Consider the following 17,203-nt stretch of genomic DNA (forward strand, 5'->3'; position numbering starts at 1 on the left):
AAGTGCTTTTTCATGGGCAAAATTCTGTGTATATAAAACTTAAATGCATTCTCTTCATCTCATCAGATATTTTAAAGATTCAACTATATTTTAAAATTCTAATTCTTGCACAGTAACATCATGACATCCTTTAGTACTTTGTACATTTTTTGGCTCTTACCTTTTTGCTGTAATTGCTTGCATATGCAGTAAAAGAACATAATATTGCCTTGGAATAAATGAACAGATGAATAATGGGATGAATCTGAATTATCTCTATATATTATTTAAAGATTCTGGTCAAAGTACAACTCCATCAGAAATTCTACTTCTGCAAACAAACAAACAAACAAGAAATTCTACTCTGTTTCTCCCTTAGCGATTTGTATTTTTTTAAAAGAATATAGATACTATTGAGATAATGTGTGTATTCTTTCATTTAGTGTCTCATGAAATAAATAGTTCCTGATGCATTATTTTTTTCCCTGATGCATTATTGAAATGAAACCCAGCAAATATCATATGCTGAGATGTTAGAATCATCTGAATCATCTGTGCTTTCATCCAACTGTGTAACAAACCTCCTATAATAGGTAATCTACTCTAATGGTTGTTTTTTCAAAATTTCAATGATGTATCGTTGCATTCTCTGAAAGCATTAGCTGGTAGAAATGCATTTTAGTTACTATATTGTATTCAGTATATCATTTTGGACACTTATATTGCTTCAGGTAGATCAAGTGCTGCTCCAAAGCCATGTCCCCTTCATTTTTTAAAACTTATAATATGAAATAATAAATTTCAAAAGAGGCTTTTGAAATCTTATTGTTACATTTCATGAAATTTGTCATACCTTGGATTAAGAATCACATTACTTGCTGTAACATATATATTTGTATCCAGAGTCAAATGATATATTTTCCAGTGTAATGTTGACTTCATCCATCATTATGTATGATCTCAATGTATACTTAAGATAAAGTTCCCTGGTAACAATGGTGGATGTAGACGTAGATATATATTTAGAATCTTGATGAGTCCAAGTTTCTGGAGCATACTTCTGGAAGGATGTGATTTAATATTTTTAATCTCAAAGCTGACAAAGATCTCATATTTAGAATGTGAAAAGTGTTGATTCTGCTGTTGTGTCTTGCTCAAATGATTATTTTTCCAGAAGTTTTTTAAAGTTACTTTTCTTTTTGTCAGGGTTAGTTTGAACAAATAAAAACAATATAAACAGAAAGTCCATTTGACCAACTTTACATATAACAGAATATGTTAAAACATATTGAAAGTAAGCACATGAGTAAGGTGCACTCTCATCTATTCCGTGTAGAGGAAATTCCCCTTCCACTTCAGGGTGCCACAATGCTGAAAATATGCTGACATACAGATGTGGTATTGGTTCGTATATTAAATGAAATTTATGTTTATTTTTATACAAGTATAACTGTAACTGTAAGTTGTACAACACATGTTATATGTGTACCTTGTGAAAATATTGCAATGTTAACTATCATCTCATAAGGTTAAAGTGTTTCTCTTGGGAACTTTCAGAATCTATTCTCTTAGCAACTTTCAAACATATGATGTAGTATTGTTAACAAGTCACTATGCTGATGTTCCTCCCCCAGATTTATTTATCTTATAGCTAGAAGTTGATATCTTTGGACCACCTTCAATCACTTACCCATCCCCACCTCCTGCCTAGGTAACCAAATTTCTGCTTTCTGTGAGTTCATTTTTTTTCCCAAATATTCCACATATAAGATCATACAGTTTTATAATGTACCTACATATTCCTCAAGCACAGAGCTCTCAGGAGACAAATAACTATATATTTGTTGCCAGTTAAGAGTATCCTTTAAGAGGAGGAGAGTGAATAATTTGTAGGAAATTCCTTGTTCCAAGATCTGTCATTTTGGCTGTGATGTTATTGTAGATCTTTACATTACGAGAAGGCATATTTGCCTCCGTGCATAGGAATTATTCCCTAAAAAAATCAACCTTATTTTACTGACTATGCTTTTATAATCCACGTGTGGATGTTTTCTATATTTTATGTTGCCTCTGTCAGACCAGACAGGATATAAAAATGAACCCGTATATAAAACTGTATACTTTCTGGGCCCACATACTTAGTATAAAATTGAGTGTTCTCTTACAAAAAAAAAAAAGGTAGCCCCTAGAAAGTTAAGCTTTATGTCTACTTCCTAACCATAGCCATTTTCCTTAATTTCTGGTTTCTTAGATTTCACAGTGACTATTCCTCCATGACACTGATGCCCTTCCAAAGTACTTTATCAAAGCCTAAAGTAGTTGATTCTGTTATCTGTCAGCCAAGGTTGTCTTGGCTCAGTGTCCAGAGAGCTGGTATCTAAATGAGGACACTGAAGCTGCATATTCTCGCTGCAAATGGCACTGCTGTTGGAGCTGTTTCTACATACTGGTATCATCACTGAGACATCAAAAGATAAAGGAGGAGAAGGTGGTCATGTTTTCATGTCAAGCAATTTTGTATTTTTCTTTGCTTGAGGACTATAACAACACAGAAACTGAACTCAAATAGGTGCTCACACAATATTTATTGAGGAAATAAATTAATCTTATGAAAAGAAATAGCAGGTTTTAAGGATATCATGCTTCTAGTTGTAAAACCTGGCAAAATTATAATTGATTGGTGTATAATTGTTTACCCTTTAGTCCTACATAACCACCTACCACATAAGCTTCAGGAGTCTAGAAACCAAAGCATGTTTAATTGCATCATTGTATTTGGTTTTTGGAAGATCATGTTCAAATAGTAGGGTAATCAGAATTTCCTCAATCTAGTTCATTGTACTTGATTAAATGTGTGTACATTAGCTTTCCTTTCTTAGGATTGATTTGGTTTTTTTTCCCCATGAGGGTCCTTGGTCCTTTATGTATATGAATTCTAGAAGTATTTGTTTCCAACTATTCCATACTTGCTTAGGCACTTTATATCAATGGCCTGAATATGTGCTAGGACTATATAGGTGAAAGCACAAACCTCTGTGATAACTAATAAGACAGTGAAAGAAGGTAGACTATTATCTTGTACCATGTAGAAATAGAAGAGCAAGATGAGCAAGGCTCTATGCTAAGTGCTGGATGGCACATTAGAGTTGGGAGGTTTGAAAAATCATGGATTTAAACATTTCCATAAATTATTGATAGCAAAGATGATGTACTTTTTGTTACCGTTCACATTTTCACATTTATTGCTTTGAGTAGACATAGGCAGTTTTGTAAGAAGAACAGGATAAGATAAATGTGCTTTGTGAGCAACAAAGTGACAAAACATTACTGGTCAAAATGAGAATATATGAGAGAGCCAAGGGCAAAGTTAATAAGAGGGAAAAATACAGAGTACTCAGGATTCATGCTGATAATTTGTTTTCTGAAATTAGAATGCGTGGGAAAGCTTTCTAATTTATATAGATTACTGGCTTGTATTGACCTATTAGAACTATCTGCTGACATCACATAAATTGAATTTGAACAATGAAATCCTATTTCCAAAAAAAAAAAAAAAAAAGAAAAGAAAACAAACAAAAAAACAAACCAAAAAATTGTGATGTAATAAATTCTACTTGGATTGGGTGAGCAAGTAACTTAGTCTTGAAGCAGCACAGGAAAACATAGTCAAAAGAAAATGAGAATTTGGACAAGATGACTGCCTAGCTTGCAAAAAATGTCTGTCACTACCTAAAAATTAAGGTAACTTCATTTAATAAGACTGGGCAGTTTAAACAGTGAATTTCCAAAATGCCTCAGAATTACCCAAAATAAGACCACTGTCTTTCGATGTATTAGTTTTTACGTGTGCATTGAACATTCACTCAACAGATTGTGAAACCTTCGAACTATTTGGCGTGGGGGAACCAATCGCATAGCAAAGTATTAGGGTATCCTCTTTAAGCCCAGGAGAAGGGGTCTGACCCATTTTCTGAGCAGACCTAAGCTTATTTGAGAATAATCTGAAGGAATTGAGCAATATACCCATTGGAACAGCTGGATTTTGCCACAGTATCATTAATCACTTCCTAGATTCACTCTGACTGGTAAATACTACGTAGTTCCTTTGGGGATGCCATAGCATCATATCATGACTGGTATATTTTATTTAATAAGCGGTAAGTGAAGTGAAATGTGGATGCATAATAGGACCATGTGGTGATACCCATGAGCTGAACTTAACGATGGACAGGACCAGAAGCTAATCAGAAAAGAACATAGTAATTGAAGAACTCTGAGCTTTTTCTTGTTGTTATTCCTTTGTTTCCTATTAGCCTATAGGGTTAATCTAGTTGCTTTTAGATAAATGTAGGGCTGCATTCTTGCATAGTCTAAGTGAAAGACTTTCACTCAGGCTATTAGGCTGTGTAGAAATGGATCAAGCCAATAGAGATATGATTTTTTTTTTGAAGAGTCACTTGTTTGTTTAGACTATAAAATCTCTGATAGAAAAGTGAACTTATACGTGAAAGCATCATTCTTTGCTTTGAGTCTGCTATGTATTCCTGTGGGCTATTAGTTTACTTGTAGTAAGAGATTCAAGAGTACAGTTTTCATTCAGGGTCTGTCAGTGATCCAAAATGAATGGTTGATTTTTAGCTAGTGGAGCTAGAGAGAAAGCAAAAAAAGTAAAGGAGAATAGAAGGAAGGAAAATAGAAAGGAGGGAAGTAAAAGGCTACAGAAAAAATGAAAAAGGAAAAGGATATGGAACGGAAAAAATCATGTATTTCCTTGACCTTAATTTCCCTGTCTAGATATTTTCTAGATGTCTCAGAATATTTGTTTTTAATTTTAGATGATAGATTTTAGTGTTTCTCATAATAGGAATCTATGCTAAGAAGTTTTTTTCATCTACCAAGTACATATTATAATTTGACACTCTTTCTGTTAGGCTTTTTTTGAAATATTGAACTCACTTTCAAAAGATTATCAACTATCTCATTTCTATTCTCAGAAATTCTAGATTGTGGACCATTACTTATAACTTTTCTCTTAATTTAGGGAAGTTAATTCTGTTAACTGTAGAACCATAATGTAGAACATAGAACTATTCAAGAATCCCTGGATCAACTATCCGTTTTCCTCTCATGGTTTACAAAACATAATTGCTTAAAATATAATAACATGCTAACCTATTATTAAATAGTTTGATTCCTACTCTCATAAGTAGAAAACATATAGTTAGGCTCTTAGGGAATCAAAAAGTGCAAACAAGAATTGGTGTCTCAGAACTCCCTGTTTAAGGGGACTAGACGGGTCCTGACACAAGACAAATCAGTAAATGCATAAATGAGCAACACGTTGAGGTGGTCCTCTTACAACTACATTCTAAAATTTTGTAGTCTGTGAAAAACATGACCTCTTTTAATTTATGTGATTTCTCATTGCATCTATGAAATTATTCAGCATATTGATTATATTATCCTGGTATAAATTGGAAGCTACTGCATTGTCTATTAGGTCCCTTAAACTAAGAGGAAAATGGCCTAAAATACTTTCTTTTGAAAAACAATGAATTCTCCTCTCACTTTCAAGTTATTTGACTTTCAAATAAATATTCTTTGACCTTCTTTTCTACATTACAAAACAGTTTGCTGTATTTTAAAAATTACTGAGGCTTAGAACTTTTTTTGAGTAGGAGGAAGTTTTACTGTTTTAATATCAAATTATTTTCCTTTGTGAAACTGTTCTTTTTTTTAAATTTTTATTTATTTATGATAGTCACACAGAGAGAGAGAGAGAGGCAGAGACACAGGCAGAGGGAGAAGCAGGCTCCATGTAGGGAGCACAAAGAGAAAGAGGCAGAGACACAGGCAGGGGGAGAAGCAGGCTCCATGCAGGGAGCCCGATCCAGGGTCCCCAGGATCACGCCCTGGGCTGAAGGCGGTGCTAAACCCCTGAGCCACCCAGGCTGCCCTGAAATTCATTTCAATGGATAGTTCTGAAACCTCAGCTCTGTGACAGGCCCAAGAAAATTTATGATTTTGGAGATTTTTCAGATTTTTGTTATTAGGGAAAGAGTCTTGTCTCTTGCAGTTTTCTATTAGAAACCTCTGGTCCATTCACGTTAAAAAGAAGAAAGTATAGCTATTCAATTTGCCTTATTCCTGGTTTTAGGTATTTATACATAAAAGCTGAATGAGTAGTCTCAATTTGGGTACTTTGAGCCCTTATGCACATTCTCATGTTACGTAGAAAAGAATGAGCCAGAAGATATAATGTGACTGGATATTATGGTGAATTTATTTTTATTTATTTTTATTTTTTATGATAGTCACACAGAAAGAGAGAGAGAGAGAGAGAGGCAGAGACACAGGCAGAGGGAGAAGCAGGCTCCATGCACTGGGAGCCCGACGTGGGACTCGATCCCTGGTCTCCAGGATCACACCCTGGGCCAAAGGCAGGCGCCAAACCGCTGTGCCACCCAGGGATCCCTATTATGGTGAATTTAAAAGCTTGCACTTGCGGGATCCCTGGATGGCTCAGTGGTTTAGTGCCTGCCTTCGGCCCAGGGCGTGATCCTGGAGTCCCGGGACTGAGTCCCACATCAGGCTCCCTACAGGAGCCTACTTCTCTCTCTACCTTTGTCTCTGTCTCTCTCTCTCTGTGTCTCTCATGAATAAGTAAATAAAATCTTAAAAAAAAAAAAACCACTTGTAGCCAGACAATACTAGGTGGAAACCATAGTTTTGTCACTGTCAGGTGGCATTGGGAAACAACCACTTTGAGTGATAATTACTTTGTAAGAGAAATGGCATCATTTTGTAAGAAAAAAAATAAGTGCAGGTAGTAATAAGTGCCTTGAAGAAAAATAAAGCAGGACAGGAATAGAGATTAATGGGTCAAATGAGAGCTTTATTGCACTGAGCAGTCAGTATAAAAGAGTAGGTGACTTTTGACTTGAAACTGAATAGCATTAAAAAAAAATAAGCCTTATGAAGGTCATAAGAGAAGAGCATTCTAGGCACAGGAAGCAGCAAGTATGAGGCTCTAAAGTGGAATGGGCTTAGTTTTCTGAGCAAAAGGAAAGCCATAGACAGAAACAAAGTGGGAGAGAAGGCAAGTGGAATGGGATAGTAGGATAGAAAGGTAGGATCCAGGTTATGTAGGGTTTGTCAGGCAGGGTTTAAAAAAAATTGTATTGGGGCACCTGGGTGGCTCAGTGGTTGAGTATCTGCCTTTGGCTCAGATCCTGATTCTGAGGTTCTGGGAACAAGTCCCACATCTGCTCCCCGCAGAGAGCCTGCTTCTCCCTCTGCCTATGTCTCTGCCTCTCTCTCTGTATCTCCCATGAATAAATAAATAAAATCTTTTTAAAAATTCTATATATGCATGACTCTATCCCAAAGACTGACAAGTAATGGATATTTAAGAAATGTTAGTTCCTATCATTAGGTACTCTCTCCATAGGTGAATCTATCCTACCTACAATAAATGAAAGACAAAAAAGAAAAATAAAACAGAATGGGATAATGATACACTGTTCTGGAATTGTGAATGTGAATAAGCCTAAATTGCAAAGACTATGTGGAATTTAGGAATCTAAGAATATTGTCTTCCAAACTGGTCCTAATATCAATATTCATCTATGGGCTGGTTCCAACTAGAATTCTAGGAAAAATTTCAGTGGTAGAGTTTCTGTTTTGATGTCCTAACTCCCTTAATTACTACTTTTTGTCAAGTGTTCCTTTGCTCTGCTTTGCAGGTAACAAATGTCTTTCATATTGCCCCCAAGAAAGCTAATGTTAATTAGGAATTGAAACAGAAATAAGGGATCAATAGCTAACAGGCTTTTTAACTGCTATGCCCTAGTCCATATAAACACATTCCTACAGGAATAGGAATTTGGGATAAAAACAGCTAACCAAAATATATGTGTAACTCATACTTACAACTGATACGTGAGCAAAGACACCTTGAATATTCAAATTTACTGTCCTTTCTAAAAACAATGGATTCAACATTGTTTATTCATATGTAGTCACCCTATGTACTCTTCTTTCATCCTCTTTAAAAAGTCTTAGCATTAGGGATCCCTGGGTGGCTCAACAGTGGAGTGCCTGCCTTTGGCTCAAGGCGTGATCCTGGATTCCCAGGTTTGAATCTCACATCAGGCTCCTTGCTTGGAGCCTGCTTCTCCCTCTGCCTGTGTCTCTGCCTCTCTCTCTCTCCCTCTCTCTCTCTATGTGTGTGTCTCTCATGAATAAATAAATGAAATCTTTTAAAAAAAATAAAGATTAAAAAAAGTCTTAGCATTAAAACAAGTAAACATCAACCTTCTTTTCAGTAGAAATCAACTCAGCGCAATGCAGAGAGGTCTCAAATTTATTTTTGCATATAATCTTTTTTTTCTGTTTTAATAAAAAAAGGGTATACTTACATTTAAGAATAGAACCTTAGAATAAGGGTTGGAAGGCAACATAGAGCTACCTAACAACCCTTTATCTTTCAAAACTACTTCTTGTAGTCTTGCCACAACATCTCACCAGCTTATCATTTGCTGGACAAACTCTGATCATTCCAGAGAATCCAGTGTTTCAAGAGGTGGTACACTGAATAATCAATAAAATTATTTCATAGTACTACACATGCGTGTGTTCCTTATAATTCTCTTGTCTCAAAGTTCTCATAAACATTGCCTTTTGGATTCCGATAAAGTCAGTGCTCTCAAAATGCTGATTTTTTCCTTCAGTTATGTTAGTTTCTTTGGGGTAATGTTTCTTACCCTCATGGTTTCTTCTCTGGTGATTTCTTTTATATTTCTATTATTTTGCATTCCTATTGCTAACTTGTCAACCTGGTGATTTTGTGTTGTTAAAGAACATGACATCTTTTATTACTAACACTGTCACTAGGAAAAGTAAGTTCATTTACTCCTTCATTAAATACTTATTCAGACTGAGGTATTTATCTAGACTCTAAAGGTACAGCAGTGAACCAAACAAAGTTTTGTAAGGTAGATATTCTGATACCTGACCCCATGTGTTTGCCTATTGACTTATGATCCTGAACGTTATACGAGGCCTCTACACATACACATTATATTTATGTCTAATTCCTTTGAGTGTTAAGAGTGATACATTCTGACAATTCTCTCTCATGGGATTTTAATTATTGTGATATTTTAAATATCAACTAGACTTAAGTTAGAATCTCCCATATGCTTTTTATCATTATTTGGAGTTGGGTATTTTTTTTTCTCTCTTGTAGTGTCAGCAGATTCATCTTTAAGTCTGATGTCTTTAGAGCCTTAGTGCTTAGGTATTCCATCTCCTCCACTCTGTTCTCTTCTAGATGTTCTCTCTTCTCATCTTGGAACCTCAGAACTTTGTTCTTGTTTTAGCTAGAATTTTCAAAGCAATATACTCCATGTGACCTACCTGCTCTGAACTATCTTTTAAATTTCCTTTAGCTCCTAAGAACACTGTAATATCCATTTTAATAATATCTATTTATAATAATTGTGTAAATTTCTCAGTGCTCATCAAGATAACTATACTTTTAATCCCATGCATATATGTCACCCATCCCTCCACCTGCCACCCTTCCAGCAACCACCAGTTTATTCTCTGTATTTCAGTCTGTTTTATCATTTGTTGCCTTTTTTGTTTCATTTGTTTTTTTTCTTAAATTCCACCTATTAGTGAAATCATAAGGCATTTGTCTTTCAATTATTTCACTGGCATTGTAATATTCCATTGTGTATGTGTGTGTGTGTGTGTGTGTGTGTGTGTGTGTGTTTACACGTCTTCCTTATCCATTCAGCTACAGATGGACACTTGGGTGCTTCCATACCTCAGCTATTGTAAATAATGCTGCAATAAACACAGGAGTACATATATCTTTTTGAATTAGAGTTTTCATATTCTTTGAGTAAATACCCGGTAGAGGAATTACTAGACCATATGATAATTATACTCTAGTGTTTTGAGGAGTTCCATACCGTTCCATAGTGTTCCATACCGTTTTCCACAGTGATTGGACGAGCTTGCATTCTTGCTAACCACACCCAAGGGTTCCTTTATCTCCACATCTTCACTGATGCTTGTTATCTCTTGTGTTTTAGATGTTAGCCTTTCTGACCAGTGTAGGTGATAACTCATTGTGGTTTGGTTTGTATTTCCCTGATAACTGGTAATGTTGATCATCTTCTCATCTGTTGGCCATCTGTATTTTGGAAAAACTCTCCATTCAGGTCCTCTGCCCATTTTGTAGTTGAGTTATAAATTTATGTTGAGTTGTAGAAGTTCTTAATATATTTTGGATATTAACTCTTTATTGGGTATATCATTTACAAATACCTTCTCCTATCCAGTAGGTTGTCTTTTGTTGACAGTTTCCTTCACTGTGCAAAAGGTTTTTATTTTTATGTAGTCCCAGTAGTTTAATTTCGTTTTTGTCTCCTTTGCCAGAGAAGATGTAATTAGAAACATATTTCTATGGCCAAGTCAAAGAAATCAATGTTTATTCTAGGAGTAGTAAAAACCTCTTGTGATATTTTTTCCCCAGTTTAATTGAGAAACAATATATACAGTATAAATTTAAGACATACAGATAATGGTTTGATTTACATATCTTATCAAATGATTACCATAATATGTTCAGCTGACATCCCTTACCATACAAATGGTAATAAAAATAAAAGAATGGGGCAGCCCAGGCGGCTCAGTGGTTTAACACTGCCTTCAGCCAAGGGCCTGATCCTGGAGACCCAGAATCGAGTCCGACGTGAGGGTCCCTGCATGGAGCCTGCTTTTCTCTCTGCCTGTGTCTCTGCCTCTCTCTCTGTTTCTCATGAATAAAAAAAGATAGAAAGAGATGGAGTACTTCCAAATTCGTTCTATGAGGCCAGCATCACCTTAATTCTGAAACCAGACAAAGACCCCACCAAAAAGGAGAATTACAGACCAATATCCCTGATGAACATGGATGCAAAAATTCTCAACAAGATACTAGCCAATAGGATCCAACAACACATTACGAAAATTATTCACCATGACCAAGTAGGATTTATCCCCCGGACACAAGGCTGGTTCAACACTCATAAAACCATCAATGTGATTCATCATATCAGCAAGAGAAAAACCAAGAACCATATGATCCTCTCATTAGATGCAGAGAAAGCATTTGACAAAATACAGCATCCATTCCTGATCAAAACCCTTCAGAGTGTTGAGATAGAGGGAACTTTCCTCGACATCTTAAAAGCCATTTACGAAAAGCCCACAGCAAATATCATTCTCAATGGGGAAGCACTGGGAGCCTTTCCCCTAAGATCAGGAACAAGACAGGGATGTCCACTCTCACCACTGCTGTTCAACATAGTTCTGGAAGTCCTCGCCTCAGCAATCAGACAACAAAAAGACATTAAAGGCATTCAAATTGGCAAAGAAGAAGTCAAACTCTCCCTCTTCGCCGATGACATGATACTCTACATAGAAAACCCAAAAGCCTCCACCCCAAGATTGCTAGAACTCATACAGCAATTTGGTAGCGTGGCAGGATACAAAATCAATGCCCAGAAATCAATGGCATTTCTATACACTAACAATGAGACTGAAGAAAGAGAAATTAAGGAGTCAATCCCATTTACAATTGCACCCAAAAGCATAAGATACCTAGGAATAAACCTAACCAAAGAGGTAAAAGATCTATACCCTAAAAACTATAGAACACTTCTGAAAGAAATTGAGGAAGACACAAAGAGATGGAAAAATATTCCATGGTCATGGATTGGCAGAATTAATATTGTGAAAATGTCAATGGTACCCAGGGCAATTTACACGTTTAATGCAATCCCTATCAAAATACCATGGACTTTCTTCAGAGAGTTAGAACAAATTATTTTAAGATTTGTGTGGAATCAGAAAAAACCCCGAATAGCCAGGGGAATTTTAAAAAAGAAAACCATAGCTGGGGGCATCACAATGCCAGATTTCAGGTTGTACTACAAAGCCGTGGTCATCAAGACAGTGTGGTACTGGCACAAAAACAGACACATAGATCAATGGAACAGAATAGAGAACCCAGAAGTGGACCCTGAAATGTATGGTCATCTAATATTTGATAAAGGAGGAAAGACTATCCATTGGAAGAAAGACAGTCTCTTCAATAAATGGTGCTGGGAAAATTGGACATCCACATGCAGAAGAATGAAACTGGACCACTCTCTTTCACCATACACAAAGATAAACTCAAAATGGATGAGAGATCTAAATGTGAGACAAGAGTCCATCAAAATCATAGAAGAGAACACAGGCAACACCCTTTTTGAACTCGGCCACAGTAACTTCTTGCAAGATACATCCCAAAGGCAAAAGAAACAAAAGCAAAAATGAACTATTGGGACTTCATCAAGATAAGAAGCTTTTGCACAGCAAAGGATGCAGTCAACAAAACTAAAAGACAACCTACAGAATGGGAGAAGATATTTGCAAATGACCTATCAGATAAAGGGCTAGTTTCCAAAATCTATAAAGAACTTATTAAACTCAACACCAAAGAAACAAACAATCCAATCATGAAATGGGCAAAAGACATGAAGAGAAATCTCACAGAGGAAGACATGGACATGGCCAACAAGCACATGAGAAAATGCTCTGCATCACTTGCCATCAGGGAAATACAAATCAAAACCACAATGAGATACCACCTCACACCAGTGAGAATGGGGAAAATTAACAAGGCAGGAAACCACAAATGTTGGGGAGGATGCGGAGAAAAGGGAACCCTCTTACACTGTTGGTGGGAATGTGAACTGGTGCAGCCACTCTGGAAAACTGTGTGGAGGTTCCTCAAAGAGTTAAAAATAGACCTGCCCTGCGACCCAGCAATTGCACTGTTGGGGATTTACCCCAAAGATTCAGATGCAATGAAACGTCGGGACACCTGCACCCCGATGTTTCTATCAGCAATGGCCACAATAGCCAAACTGTGGAAGGAGCCTCGGTGTCCATCGAAAGATGAATGGATAAAGAAGATGTGGTTTATGTATACAATGGAATATTACTCAGCCATTAGAAACGACAAATACCCACCATTTGCTTCAACGTGGATGGAACTGGAGGGTATTATGCTGAGTGAAATAAGTCAATCGGAGAAGGACAAACAGTGTATGTTCTCATTCATTTGGGGAATATAAATAATAGTGAAAGGGAATATAAAGGAAGGGAAAAGAAATGTTGGGAAATATCAGGAAGGGAGACAGAACATAAAGACTCCTAACTCTGGGAAACGAACTAGGGGTGGTGGAAGGGGAGGAGGGCGGGTGTTGGAGGGGAATGGGTGACGGGCACTGAGGTGGACACTTGACGGGATGAGCACTGGGTGTTTTTCTGTATGTTGGTAAATTGAACACCAATAAAAATTAATTTAAAAAAATAAAAAAATAAAAATAAAACAACCAAATGCAAAAATAAATAAATAAATAAATAAAATATTAAAAAAATAAAAAATAAATGAAGAAATGTAAAAAAAATTTCTCCTTGTGATGAGAACTCAAGATATACTTTCAACTTTTCTATATAACTTTAATTTGGAGGTTTTTTTTTAAAGGGCATCATTTTAGAAATTAAATTCCATATCTTAACAATAGTGAAGTAATAATAGACATAAAGAAAGCATCTGGGGTTCCCTGGGTGGTTCAGTGGTTTAGCATCTGCCTTCCATCCAAGGCTGATTCTGGAGACCCGGGATTGACTCCCACATCAGGCCCCTGCATGAGCCTGCTTGTCCTTCTGCCTGTTATCTGTGCCTCTCGTTTTCTCTGTGTCTCTCATGAATAAATAAATAAAATCTTTTAAAAAAAGAAGAAAGCATCTAATATCACAGAAATGTACATTTAATTATTTGTAATTTTAGATATTACCTCTTTATAATATGCTGGATATCACATTTCCTCAAACAACAATGCATATTCCAGTCTGAGGATATTTTTTTAGGAAAGCAGATTATGTTCATATATTTTCACTATTAAATCAGGTAATAGGGGGGCACCTGGGTGGCTCAGTTAAGTGTCTTCCTTTGACTCAGGTCATGATCCCAGGGTCCTAAGATGGAGCCTTGCATTGAGCTCCCTGCTCAGCAGGAAGCCTGATTTTAACTCTGCCTCTGCATGCACTCTACCTGCTTGTGCGCTCTCTCTCTCTCTGTCAAATAAATAAATACAATTTAAAAAATAAATTTGGGTAGTAGAGGAAAGTGCATTTTAAAAAAGAACAGATTAAAAAAAATAAAAATAAAATAAAAAAGAACAGATTTACCTTTGTATAAACATCAGCTATCCTAAAATAATAATCATCTATCCTAGGCATTATTCATATAAACTTAGAAGGACATCGTTTTTTACAATTTTTTTTTCTTTTCAGAAGCATTAACTATAGTTATCTTGTTGTGTACGGCATCCTAGTATTTACTTATATTAAAACAGGAAGTTTGTATGTTTTACCATCTTCTTCCATTTTCCTTCCTTCCACCAATAGCCTCTGGTAATCACAAGTCTGATCGTTTTCTATGAGTTGGTTTTTGTTTTTGTTTTTTAGATTCCACACATAAGTGGTATCATACAGCATTTGTCTTTCTCAGTCTGACTTTTTTCACTTACTATAATGCCTTCAGGGTCTGACTGTATTTTTGCAAATGGCAGATTTCCTCATTTTTTATGTCTGAATTATATTCCGATGTGTGTGTCAGAACTTCCACATCCATTAATGGACAAGGAAGTTGTTTCCATGCCTTGGCTACTGGAAACAATGTTTCTATGAATGTGATGCTGCAGATATTTTTGTTAGAATTTTGTTGCTTTTAATATTTTTGTTTGCTTTGGATATATTCCCAGAAGTAGAATTCCTGATCATATGCTACTTTATTTTAAATAAATATCTTGAGGATACTTCATACTGTTTTTCATAGTGGCTGTACTAATTTACAATCCCACCAACAGTGCACAAAAGTTTCCTTTTCTCTACATCCATCCCATCATTTGTTATTTTTTGTCTTTTTAATTATTGGCATTCTAAAGGAATGAGGTAACACCTCATTGCAGTTTTATTTATTTTTATTTTATCTATATTTATTTTTATTTTATCTATTTGACACACACAGAGACAGAAAGAAAGTGCATTCACAAGAGCACACAGCAGGTAGAGGGAGAGGGAGAAGCAGGCTCCCACCTGAGTAAGGAACCCTATGTGGGGCTTAATCCCAGGACCATGAATCATGAATTGAGCTGAAGGCAGACACCTAACCACCTGAGCCATCCAGGCACCCCTAGTTTTAATTTGCATTTTCCTAATGACTAGTGATGTTGAATACCTTTTCATGGATCTGTTGGCTTTTATGTATCTTCTTTCGAAAAATGTCTATTCATTTATCTGCCCAGTTTTTAGGTAGATTATTTGGAGGTTTTTAGTTATTAAGTTGTACGAGTTCTTTATGTATTTTAGATATTAACCTCTTATCAGATACATAATTTACAAACATTTTTTTTCCATTCCACAGGTTGGCATTTTACTTTGTTGATTGTTTCTTTTGCTGGACAGAAGCTTTTAGGTTGGATGTAGTCCTACTTTTTTTTTTTTTTTAACAATTTATGTATTTAAGAGAGGGAGAGAGTGAGAAAGAGAGAGAGAGAACACACAAAGAGGGAGAGGGAGAAGCAGACTCCTCATTGAGGAGGGAGCCTATGTAGGGCTTGATCCCTGAGATTATGACTCAAGCTGAAGGCAGATACTCAACCGACTGAGCCAGCCAGGTGCCAAAGTCCCACTGTTTATTTCTTATTTTTTGCTTGTGCTTTAGGTGTCACATAGAAGAAAAAATGACTAAGACCCATGTCAAGTACTTTATTCCTATGTTTTCTTCTAAGACTTCTGTGGTTTCAGGTCTTACATTTAAATTTTCAATTTATTTTAAGCTCTGTGAGCCTTATAAGACAAGTCCAAATTTGTTCTTCTGCATAAAATATCCAATGATACCAGCACCATTTACTGAAGACTGTATTTTCTCCATTGTGTATTTTTTACTCCCTTGTAAAATATTAGTTGACTATATATGCTCGTGTTTATTTCTGGGCTCTTGATTCTGTTCCATTCATCCATCTGTTTGTTTGTTTTGCCAATACCATACTGTTTTGATTATTACAGCTTTATAGTAGCTCAAAATCAGGAAATATAATGCCTCCTAGTTTTTTCCTTTTTTCTCAGGATTTCTTTGGCTACTTGGGGTCTTTTGTTGTTCCATATAAATATTATGAGTGTGTTTTCTACTGCAAAAATGCCACTGAAACCTTTATAGGAATCACATTGAATCTATAGATGGCTTTTGGTAGTATTGACATTTTAACAATATTCTTCCAAAGAAATGAACACAGATACCTTCCTATTTATGTATTTGTTTTTATTTCTTTCATCAATCTCTTGCAGTTTACCCAGGAGAGAACTTTCAACTCCTTGGTTAAGTGTATTCATAACAATTTTTTTTTTTGGTTTTTGCCTAAATTCTGGTTGGATAACATACAGTGTAATATTAGTTTCTGGTGTATAATATAGTGATTCAACACTTCATACAACACTTGGTATTCCAAGTGCACTCCTTAATCCTTATCACCTATTTAACTTGTCGCCCCCCCCCTCCCTTCTGATAGCCATCAATTTGTTCTCTATAGTTAAGAGTCTGTTTCTTGGTTTCCCCTTCCTCTTCTCCTTCTTCTTTTTTTTTTTTTTTTGGTCCCTTTTCTCATTTGTTTAGTTTCTTAAATTCTACAATGAGTGAAATCATCTGGTATTTATCTTTCTCCTACAGACTAATTTCCCTTAGCATAATACTCTCTAGCTCCATTCATGTGGTTGTAAATGGCAAGATTTCATTCTTTTTTTAATGACTCAATAATAATCCATTGTTCTTTATCCATTCATCAGTTGATAGACACTTGTGTTATTTCCATAATTTGGCTATTGAAGATAATGCTGCTATAAACATCAGGATGTAATTAGTATTTTTATATTCTTTGGGTAAATACCCTGTAGCATGATTGCTGGATTGTAAGGTGTTCTATTTTTAACTTTCTGAGAAAACTCCATGCTGTTTTCCACACTGGCTGCACTAGTTTGTATTCCCACCAATAGTACAAGAGGGTTTCCCTTTCTCCACATCCTTGCCAATGTCTGTTAGCCTTTGTGTTATTGA

The 17,203-nt window shown here is 35.9% G+C and overlaps 1 pseudogene; it reads right to left on the reverse strand.

Annotated features, from left to right (window-relative positions):
* Positions 1–10,122, reverse strand: part of LOC121477340 — a 29,590-nt pseudogene extending 19,468 nt beyond the window's left edge.
* Positions 10,123–17,203: the final 7,081 nt, after the last annotated feature.

The sequence above is a fragment of the Vulpes lagopus genome, chromosome 2 (assembly GCF_018345385.1).
Source record: "Vulpes lagopus strain Blue_001 chromosome 2, ASM1834538v1, whole genome shotgun sequence".
Lineage (NCBI taxonomy): Eukaryota > Metazoa > Chordata > Mammalia > Carnivora > Canidae > Vulpes > Vulpes lagopus.